The sequence below is a fragment of the Cervus canadensis genome, chromosome 9 (assembly GCF_019320065.1).
Source record: "Cervus canadensis isolate Bull #8, Minnesota chromosome 9, ASM1932006v1, whole genome shotgun sequence".
Lineage (NCBI taxonomy): Eukaryota > Metazoa > Chordata > Mammalia > Artiodactyla > Cervidae > Cervus > Cervus canadensis.
The window spans coordinates 3373983-3384093 of NC_057394.1; the positions used below are offsets into that span (position 1 = coordinate 3373983).

Sequence of the window (10111 nt, forward strand, 5' to 3'; positions counted from 1 at the left end):
AGCAGGTTGCGTTGCAGGGACCGAACTGGCTTCCTCAGAGCATCACTGGTGTGTTACAAACTGTTGTTGGCCACTGACCTGGAGCCATCTGCTGAAGAAGACCAGACTATTCTGTGCTCACCTGTGTGAAACCTCGACTTCTTGCCTCTGGTAAGATGAGCCTGACGCAGATTAAAGAAACTTATTATGCTGCTGATATCTTGAGAATATAAAAAGATTTAAGCAATAAGATCTCCCTTTCTTTCTATTTTCTTGACACTTTTAAAGCAGCATCTATTCCAAAATGCTCAGGTACAGTATTTCTTAAGTGCATCAGTTTCAGGTCACATCATTAAATGTAGGTCCATTCTTTGACCTGATAGAGGATTGGATTCTGTTAAATTGTCTTAGAAAAGTAAAACAATCATTGGGTTTCTAACACAACATGGATTCTGACATCCTTCTTTCTCAGTAGGACTCGCTTCCCCTGTAATTCCTGTACTTCTGACAGTCAAGATTATTCTGAACTAAGTAAGCTAGAGCTCTAAAGAAGACCCCATAAAGGGTATTCACTATGGAATGTGACTTTGCACAACTTTCTTTTTCAATGTGTCTGTCTTAAGGGTTACCGTTTCCTTTGTTTTGACTTTATCCTTTTTTTTCCAAGTAATAATTATTCACATGAAAAACAGGTGCAATTGTCTGAGTCACATTACAAACGGTAAATGGAAACTATAATTTAGGACTAAGAAATATCTCCCTGTTCAAGATGTACAGAATTGTTTTCAGCAGGATATTTAAGGTTGCCTAGGATTTCTCTGATGGGAGTGAATTTTTCCTGCCTCTCCTGAAAGGGAGATACAGAATCACGTAAGACAATTCCTAATTAAAAAATCTCCTTTTTTATCCCACTGATTCAGGTTCTTTGGATAACCTTGACTAATATATTCCTACTTTCAATAATGTCTGGAACAATCAGACAGAAGACCAACAAGGAAAGAGAGGACTTGAACATTATAGACCAACATGCCCTAACAGACCTGTACAGAACACTCCACCCAGCAACAGCAGCAAACACATCTTTTTCCAGCGTGCACCATTCTCCAGAAGAGACCACATAACATGTTTAACCACAAAACAAGTCTCACAAACATAAAAGGATGGAAACCATAGCAACCAAAGTGAAACCAAAATCAATATTAGAGAAATAACTGAGATACTAACAAATATGTGGAAATTGAGCAACACAGGCCTGAAAAACCAATGAGTCAAAGAAAACATCATAAGGGAAATTAAATAACATCTTGAGTCAAATAAAAGCAAAGGCACAATATCCCCAAGCACGAGATGCAGTCAGTCAGCACCAAGAGGAAAGCTTACAGCAGCAAACACACTCACAGAAAGATCTCAGAACAAAACAAAACTTTACACATCAAAGCACTAGGGGGAAAGGCAAAACTGAGCCCAAAATTACCAGAAGGAAGGAAATAGTAAAGACTAGTGAAGAAATAAATAAAATAGAGAATGGAAAAATACAGGATCAATGAAGTCAACAGTTGTTTATTGAAATGATCGATAAAATGACAAAGAGAAAACTCAAATACATAAATCAGAAATGAAAGAGGAGATATTGTAATTAATGCCACAGACATAAAGAAGAGTATAAGAGACCACTGGGAAAGATTGAAGGCAGGAGGAGAAGGGGGTGACAGAGGATAAGATGGTTGGATGGTGTCACCGACTCAATGGACATGAGTTTGAGCAGGCTCCAGGAGTTGGTGATGGATGGGGAGGCCTGGCGTGCTGCAGTCCATGGGGTCGCAAAGAGTCAGACACCACTCAGTGACTGAACTGAACTACATTAACAAAACAAAGGATAAAATTCACATGACCATCACACATGACATTGACAAAGCATGTTGCAAAAGTCAACATTCATTTATGGTAAAAACGCTCAACAAACTAGGAATAGAAGAAAATTACCTAAACATAAAAAGCCATATATGAAAAGTCCACAGCTAACATCATACTCAATGGTGAAAAAAACTGAAAGTGATTCCTCTGAGATGACTAAGGTTGAATGACAAAAAACTGATGCTTTCAAATTGTGGTGCTGGAGCAAACTCTAAAGAGTCTCTGGGACTACAAGGAGATCAAACCAGTCAACCCTAAAGGAAATCAACCCTGAATACTCATTGGAAGGACTGATGCTGAAGCTGAAGCTCCAATACTTTGGCCACCTGATGCAAAAAGTTGATTCTTTGGAAAAGACCCTGAGGCTGGGAATGATTGGAAGCTAAAGGAGAAGCAGGCGGCAGTGGATGAGATGGTTAGATAGCATCACCAACTCAACAGACATGAAACTGAGCAATCTCTGGGAGATAGTGAAGGACAAGGGAGCCCGGCGTGCTGCAGTCCATGAAGTCGCAAAGAGACCGATGTGGCTTAGCAACTGAGCACAATAAGAAAGATCAGGAAGAAGGCAAGAATGTCCACTCCTATCACTTCTCTTCAACATAGTTCTGAAGGTCCTAGCCAGAGCAATTAGGCAAGAAAAAGAAGTCAAAGACAGTCAAATCAAAAGGGAAGAAGTTATACTGTCACCAACAAGTTCTTATTTATTAAGGAGCGTCAAGTCCATCATGGCACTTCCTCTCATTATTGAGATTTGGCAACAATAGCTTGTGAGATGGCAACACAAACTTTTAAAAGTAACTCAGACTGTCACGGAATAAAACATTCAGCAGAAGCCCTAATATATTAAAGTCTATGGCAGTCTAATATATTAAAATCCATAGCAGGCTAACAGCCCCTGCAGTTTACAAAGTTTCTCAACCAGTCCATCCTAAAGGAAACCAGTCCTGGGTGTTCACTGGAAGGACTAATGCTGAAGCTGAAACTCCAATACTTTGGCCACCTGATGTGAAGAACTGACTCATTGGAAAAGACCCTGATGCTGGGAAAGATTGAAGGCGGAAGGAGAAGGGGACGACAGAGGGTGAGATGGTTGGATGGCTGCACCGACTCAATGGACATGAGTTTGAGTAAGCTCCGGGAGTTGGTGATGGACAGGGAGGCCTGGCGTGCTGCAGTCCATGGGGTCGCAGAGTTGGACACGACTGAGCGACTGAACTGAACTGAAGCATATGCTGGAAATTTTATCTCATTTAATCTCACATTTAACCCTACAAGGCAGGCACTCTGCTCATCCCATTTCACAGATGAGTCTTAGAAAGGTTTCTCGTGTATTCATGGTCCCAGAGAAATACGAAGCAGAACTTGAAATCCATCATAAGCTGTTCACCTTAAATTTACCCTTTATGTAAACTACATTTTGGGTTTTGTGCCTCAAGGCCTGTCATTCCCTGTATTAGGAAAAACCCTACTTACCAGCCTTATTTGAACTTTATCATGTATCTATAGTTCCAGCAAACCCCTTCCAGGGAAATAATGTATCCCAGGCCCACTCTGAAACACTATTCTTTCTTTCTACAGTGTATAAAGTGAAAGTGGCAACCTAAAACCATATGAAATACTCTGCAATATTCCGTTCAACTAAATTTCTTTCTTCTTTATGTCAAAGTTCTTTTGTCTTGCTTTTGCATTTAGCTTTAAATTACTGAAATAGATGTAAAGTGAAAGACTTGCTGTTCCAAATTATAAAGATAAAAGGCATATTAATAGACTTTTTAAAGGAAGATTTGGGAGCTCATGAAATGATTTCCACCCGGGGACTCCCAACGACATATTACCGAGCTGCTTATAACCAAGAATCTAAATTAGAAAGAAAATGAGCAAGTCTGAATAAGACTTTATCATTCTTAAAGGAATTAGTTAATATTTCAAATGTGTTCATTAAAGACACAGTGCCACATGCCAGAGGCTTTAACTTCCCAAGCTTATTTTTAAAACCCTAATTATAGTAATAAAAATGAAAAAAAATGCACTCCATACATTATTTATAGAAAAAAAGGATATTCAAATGCCTATTTTTATGTATAATTCAATTCCTCTTATAAGAATTTGAATATCAAACTCACCTTATCCATACCCACAATCATATTTTTTAACCAAATCGGCCCACAGTGATTCTTGTGAGGACTTTAGCTAATTTAACTTACGTTACTTAATAGTAGTGATCTCTATCATGGTAATTATTCATGGGTGAGAAGCATCAAAAACTGAAAAAAAAAATAAACACAGGACCTCAGCCATTTGAATGAGGTAGGAGTTATGCCTTGATATTTTTTTTCTTCCTAAAATTCAGTTAATCAACTTATTTTAACGTGTCTAGTTTTTCCCAGTATTAAAATTATTTACCAAAGTCAGTTTCCACATAAATTATACTAGTTACACCTCCAGTCCCGTTATTCCTCTGGGACTGCAAAATTTTTCTGCAAAGGGCAAGATGGAACATTTGAGGCTGCAAGGACCACGGGGTCTCAGTGGGTCACACCTCTTTTGTTGTTTATTGTTTTTTGCTTATTTGTTTGTACTATCCTTTAAAATATAAACAGCATGTCTAGTTCACAGGCTGTATACAAACAGGACTCAAGTTACATCTGGCCCTCAGACTATAGTTTGCTGCCCCTAGCTGTGATGGTTTCCTATAAGGCACCTATTAAAGAGGCTTTTTTTTTTTCTCTTAAGAAAAAAGAACTTGGATTTTCGCTGAATGATAACTTCTATGAGACTTAATCTCCAATAAGCTAGTGTTACAACTTTGAACAAATTACTCAGTCTCTCTGGGTTTTCTTTTCTGATTTATCCATAAATGAGCAGATGATTTTTCACGGGAAGGAGGAGACAGACAGACCTATGGGTCTCTGGGTAGGATGTGCAGTGATAGGAGAGAGGAGAGCTACATTCAAGAGTGAGTGGAGCTTCCACTTGGTCAGAGCTTGGGAGCTGTGGAAGCCAGAAGCTCCAAACGGCGTTTGTAGGCAGCTTGCCTTCTGCCACCTGCAATGCTTGCATCCGTCCATGTAACATCTATGAAATCTGGACACCTACACAGTGATGAATAAAGAATTCACCTCAGCACAGTTGTCTTATATTCAACCAGAGACACAGGTTCGATCCCTGGATCAGGAAGATCCCCTGGAGGAGGAAATGGCAACCCACTCCAGTATTCTTGCCTGCAAAGTCCCATGGACAGAAAAGACTGGCAGACTACAGTCCATGGGGTCACAAAGATCCGGACACGACTGACCTCATGTTGCTCACCCCATGTTCAGTTCAGTTCAGTCGCTCAGTCGTGTCTGACTCTTTGCGACCCCATGAATCACAGCATGCCAGGCCTCCCTGTCCATCACCAACTCCTGGAGTCCACCCAAACCCATGTCCATCGAGTTGGTGATGCCATCCAGCCATCTCATCCTCTGTCGTCCCCTTCCCCTCCTACCCTCAATCTTTCCCAGCATCAGGGTCTTTTCCAATGAGTCAGCTCTTTGCATCAGGTGGCCAAAGGATTAGCTCAATAGATGGAGTTGTTGGGAAAAGAAGAGACTTTATTCAGCAAGTCAGCCGATGAAGATGGTGACCCCCTATCTGGAAGACCCATCTTGCCTGAGTTAGAATTCAGGTTTCTTTTATACTAAAAGGGGTGAGGTTTAGCATCAAACATCACCTGGTGCTGGCCAGCCTCCAAAAGGAGGGGGGCGGGGCCTGTTTATTTCTTCTTTACTGCCTCCGTCCACAGGTGGGCCAGGTCAGGAAGTCTCCTGTGAGCTAAACAAAGGTGTTTCTGCTTAAGGTTCATTACCTGGGAGATAGTGATGGACAGGGGAGTCTGGCATGCTGCAGTCCATGGGGTCACCAAGAGTCAGACACGACTGAGCAACTGAACAATGTTACCTGGGACGTAGGGTCCCCAGAGATGGGACATTGCGTAGAATTTAAAAGCTTAAAAGCAACATCCCTTTAGTGATGAACTTGAATGCAAAGGTTCTTCCGATGATATTAGCATTACCTGCGCCTGCAGTAAGGGGAGGTCAGAAAGCTGGACATGCCTGGGGAGAGTTTCTTGGGGAAGATGTTCTGGATTTGACCCCATCCCTGAGCAAAGACAGAAGCAGCACCTTCCCAGCTCAAAGGAGCACCAATCAAGTCTGTGGGTTAAGAGATGCTAAGTTCCCCGTGGAGGGGCACACGCAGCTTGGGATGGTCCAGGAAGAAGACTGGAGTCAAGAGAGTCGGGAGGAGCTTGGAAGGTGGGCAGGATGAAGTCAGGAAGGACAACGCAGGTCGTGGGGAGCAGCCCGTGCTGGACACCGTGGGCGAAGGGATTCACTGAGGGCTTCTCAGCAGAAGGCCTCAGGGTCAAATCCACATTTATGATAAATCACCCATGCGTCTATTAGACTGGATGTGAGGGAACAGGCTAGAGCTGGAAGATCAATTAGAAACTGATCCCTTATCCTGGGCAGGGGTTGATGAAGCCCTGGCTAAAAGTCATAAAACGTCAGAATAGAGAAGGTGAATCTCAGCAGTACTTATAAGGTAGAATTGTAAAGACTTGGGGGCTGATGGGAAGTACTGGGAGGGGAAGGGAGGGGCAGAGAAATGAGGAGACTGTGGATGGTGCTTCCCACTTCACTGGGGTGGGAGAGAAAAGCCAGGAATCACAGAGGCCAACCAAGATCAGGGACCCCAGAGCGGACACGTGATGGTGTGGAAGGTCCAGGGAAGGATGGAACACCTGGGAAAGGTGCCCTGTGGCCAGATGTAGGCCAGGAGGAGGGTGGGCAGAAAGGAGGGCCACCCAGGAAAGGAGGGGCAGGAAGAGAGCACTGATGGAAAAACTGACCACCTACAGACCCCCACCTTCCCACCTGGCAGACACTCCTGTAGGCAGGAAGAGCAAAGCCTAATAACCTTGCCAAGATCGAGTTCTGGGATCTTGACCAAAATGACCCAAGTACTCTGGGCCTCCTGTTCTTCATTTGCAGAACTGGGGCTTGAGTAGTTTATCTTACACTTTCCTTCTCACCCAGCCTTTTCTCATTCTATAAAATATGCCGTCATTGGCCAAGATTTGCCCTGATGATAAGACCTCAAAGAGGGAGATACACTTTTGCGGTCCTCAGCTAAGCACATGCTCAAATTCAAAGAAACATCACATTCAAATACCCCAGTTCCACGGCAATGTCTTTTCTCACCTATGCAAATGTTGTAATAAATGCAATGATCTGCAAGTCACATATATACAGAAAGGTATGTACACACATACGTATATATAATACAGGATCACATCGGCATTATACGAGTTATGGTTTTACTCAACAGATTTACTTTCCTGATTTCTTGAGTAGGAGGAAACGTTTCTATTTTTATTCAGTCTCCCTCAGGAGCATTCATGCTCTGCAGGTTTATATTCAGTGGACATTCTCTTTATCTGAAGGAGTACTAATTTACCCATAGATTACATTAATGGCCCGTCCCAGTAGCTACTGGAGCTGTTATCTTCAAGTGTCCTCAGGTCAGAAGAAACAAATCTTTAAAGGATTCATTGCTTGTGCAAAATAAACTAGCTATTCCAGATTAAAATGTACTAACTACTATACACAAAACAGATAAACTACGAGGACCTACTGGACAGCACAGGAAGCTACAACTCAATATTCTGTAGTAACCTATGAGGAGAAAGACTCTGAAAAACAACACATACATATGTATTCAGTTATATATATAACAATATATTTTTAGTTTTAGGTGTATAGCACAGTGATTCTGTGACTCTACATACTATAGTGTATAGCACACAATATATAGAGTTACATAGGTATACATATAGTTATATATATATATTAAACTGCATCACCGTGGCTATACACCTGAAACTAACACAACATTGTAAAATTATAGTTTAAAAAACACTTCAACTATTTTACTGTGTACTAAAACCATTTCATTCCCTTGACAGGACATAGATAAGCTCAACCATACCATTATGCCCTTTAGATAAAACTGTACTGATTAAACTTATTTTTCCTTTAATAAATAAACATCACACTTGGAATGATTCTTTATAGCAAGTACTATATCCCTGGGGCATATCAGTCTGTAAAGCGAGGGCATATACTCGGGTTTCCCAAAAGCCCATCAGCTGTAACCTCATAAGCACACACAAGTCGATCACACGTGATTAGGCACCCTGGTCGTCAAGCACGTGTCACACAGGCTTGTGCAATTTTAATAAACAGCGTCACACAGACAAATAGATATGTTCAGGAGGACCCTTAACCCAAGGATGACAAATCACCTTCAAAGCCTTTAGACCTACCCAGAGCAAAATGTAATCCACCCTGGCTGCTAGGCAGTAACCCCACAAAGAGGCTGCTAGCCGGCCCAGGTGGGGGTGTGGCTCCCCTCTCTTCCTCCCAGTCCCACGGTTTTCGTTTCAGGATTTCAGGGACAACCTTGGAGTCTCTAGTTCTGAATCATTAGGAAATTCATGCAGAGTCTGTAGGGGGTTCATAAATAACGCCCCCCCCCCCAAAAAAAGCAAACGTTCGAGACACTTTAACCTTCACCTGAGCAGAAATTCCAGCCACCCTTACGAGATCCCCCAAGAAAGCCCCCTCTCAGAGGATGAGCGCTTCCGGAGCTTTGCACTTAGCAGGATAAAGACCGCCCGGCGCGCCCCCCTTCCTGCCCAAGGACTGCTCCGGCCAATTCACAGCACCTAAGTTTTCTTGGCCCCGCCAAGCAGAAGACAACCCATCCTCCTCCAATGGCTAAGGAATTCTTCCCAGTGGCAAACGCTTAACACACAATTGAAATGCCTTTGGCTCCTTCCCCCCTCCACCCCAAAACTGGAGGTCTGAGCCCCCCGGAGAATAGCTACAGCTTTTCCATAAACGACAGAAATGCTAACAGAACTTGATGACAATCACCTCCCTTACCTTTCGGGGGGTGGGCCTACAAGGGACCATTAAACCCAACACTTTCACAGACCTCCTCGGTTTCCCCCAGCCAGGAAAGATGGGGCGGGGGCTGGCTGAGGTGGGGTGGGAGGGAGCGGGAGGCCAGAATGAAGAGCTCGGGGTGGGGACCGCGCCCCCCGCCGACGTGGCCCACCCCGTAGTGGCCGGACCCCTGAGACAATGGAGCGACATTGTCCCGCGGGGGGTCGCGGTCAAGGGTCAGTAAATGGGTGGAAGACGCGACGGCCTGGGGGGCTTCCTTCACCCCTATATCTTTGTTCTCTTAAGTCGTCGCCCTCTTGCATCCCCAAAGAAAAAAAGAGGCCGAACCCCCACCCCCTGCCCCCTAGGAGTGGCCACGGAGGGCCCCCCGCGCCGCTCCTCCCGTCTCCCGTGGCAACCAGAGGCTTCCAGCCCCTCTCAACCGGCAGCCAGTCGTCTCCTCCCGGGCTGGTCCAGAGTTCGGAGGGTTTCAGCTCTCAGTCCGCGTCCCCTTCCCGAAAAGAGATCGCCAGCCCCCTCCCCACGCCCGCCCCCGTCTCCACCCTGGGACTCTAGCTGGGGAGGGGGGACCCGAAGAGGCAGGTGCCAGCAGCCCACACCCTCCTGGGGTCGCCCCGCCGAACCTCTGGGCCGGGAGGCGAGGCTGCCCGGCCAAAGCGCCCCGCGCTGGGGACCGCGCCCGGCGCCCGCCGCCGCCCCTACCTGCTGGAGAAGGGTGCCCCGCAGCCGGGACCCCGGGAGTCGGCTCCTAGTGCGTCCCGCGAGGGTGCGCGGCGCGCCGCTGCCCTGCGCTTCCCCGGGGCCGTGGCGCGCTCGGGGCGGGCGCGCCGGGCGCACCCGGAGCTGGTGAACGCCGCTCTCGTCCCGGCCGGCGGTGCGGGCTGGGCGGCCGGGGCCCGGCTTCCGCGGTCGCGCTCGGGCTCCCGGGCGCCGCTCAGGCAGCCGGGGCGCTGCGGGGCCCGCCTCCGTCCGGGCCGGCCGCCGCCTCCTTCCCACGCGCTCGCGCGCCGGGACCGCGCCTCTCTGCTCTCGCTGCGCCTCGGGTCCCCCCCCCCTCCGGCTTCTCCCGCCTCCCGCCTCGCGGGCCAATCTAAGAACCCGGCTCACTCTTCAAACTTCTGCGTCCGGACTCGGCCAGAAGCGGGGCAGCGGAAAGGGAACGCGGGGGTGGCGGCCCGGTCGCGGGGCCCCCGCGCGCTGGC

General features: G+C 46.3%; 1 protein-coding gene across 1 annotated transcript in view; it reads right to left on the minus strand.

The window, feature by feature from the left end:
• Positions 1 to 9898, minus strand: part of MYO16 (myosin XVI) — a 501160-nt gene extending 491262 nt beyond the window's left edge. Inside the window, exon 1 of the mRNA XM_043477832.1 lies at positions 9612 to 9898. The gene's annotated coding sequence lies outside the window, so the exon portion shown is untranslated. The remainder of the gene's footprint in view (positions 1 to 9611) is intronic.
• Between the last annotated feature and the right edge of the window lie 213 nt (positions 9899 to 10111).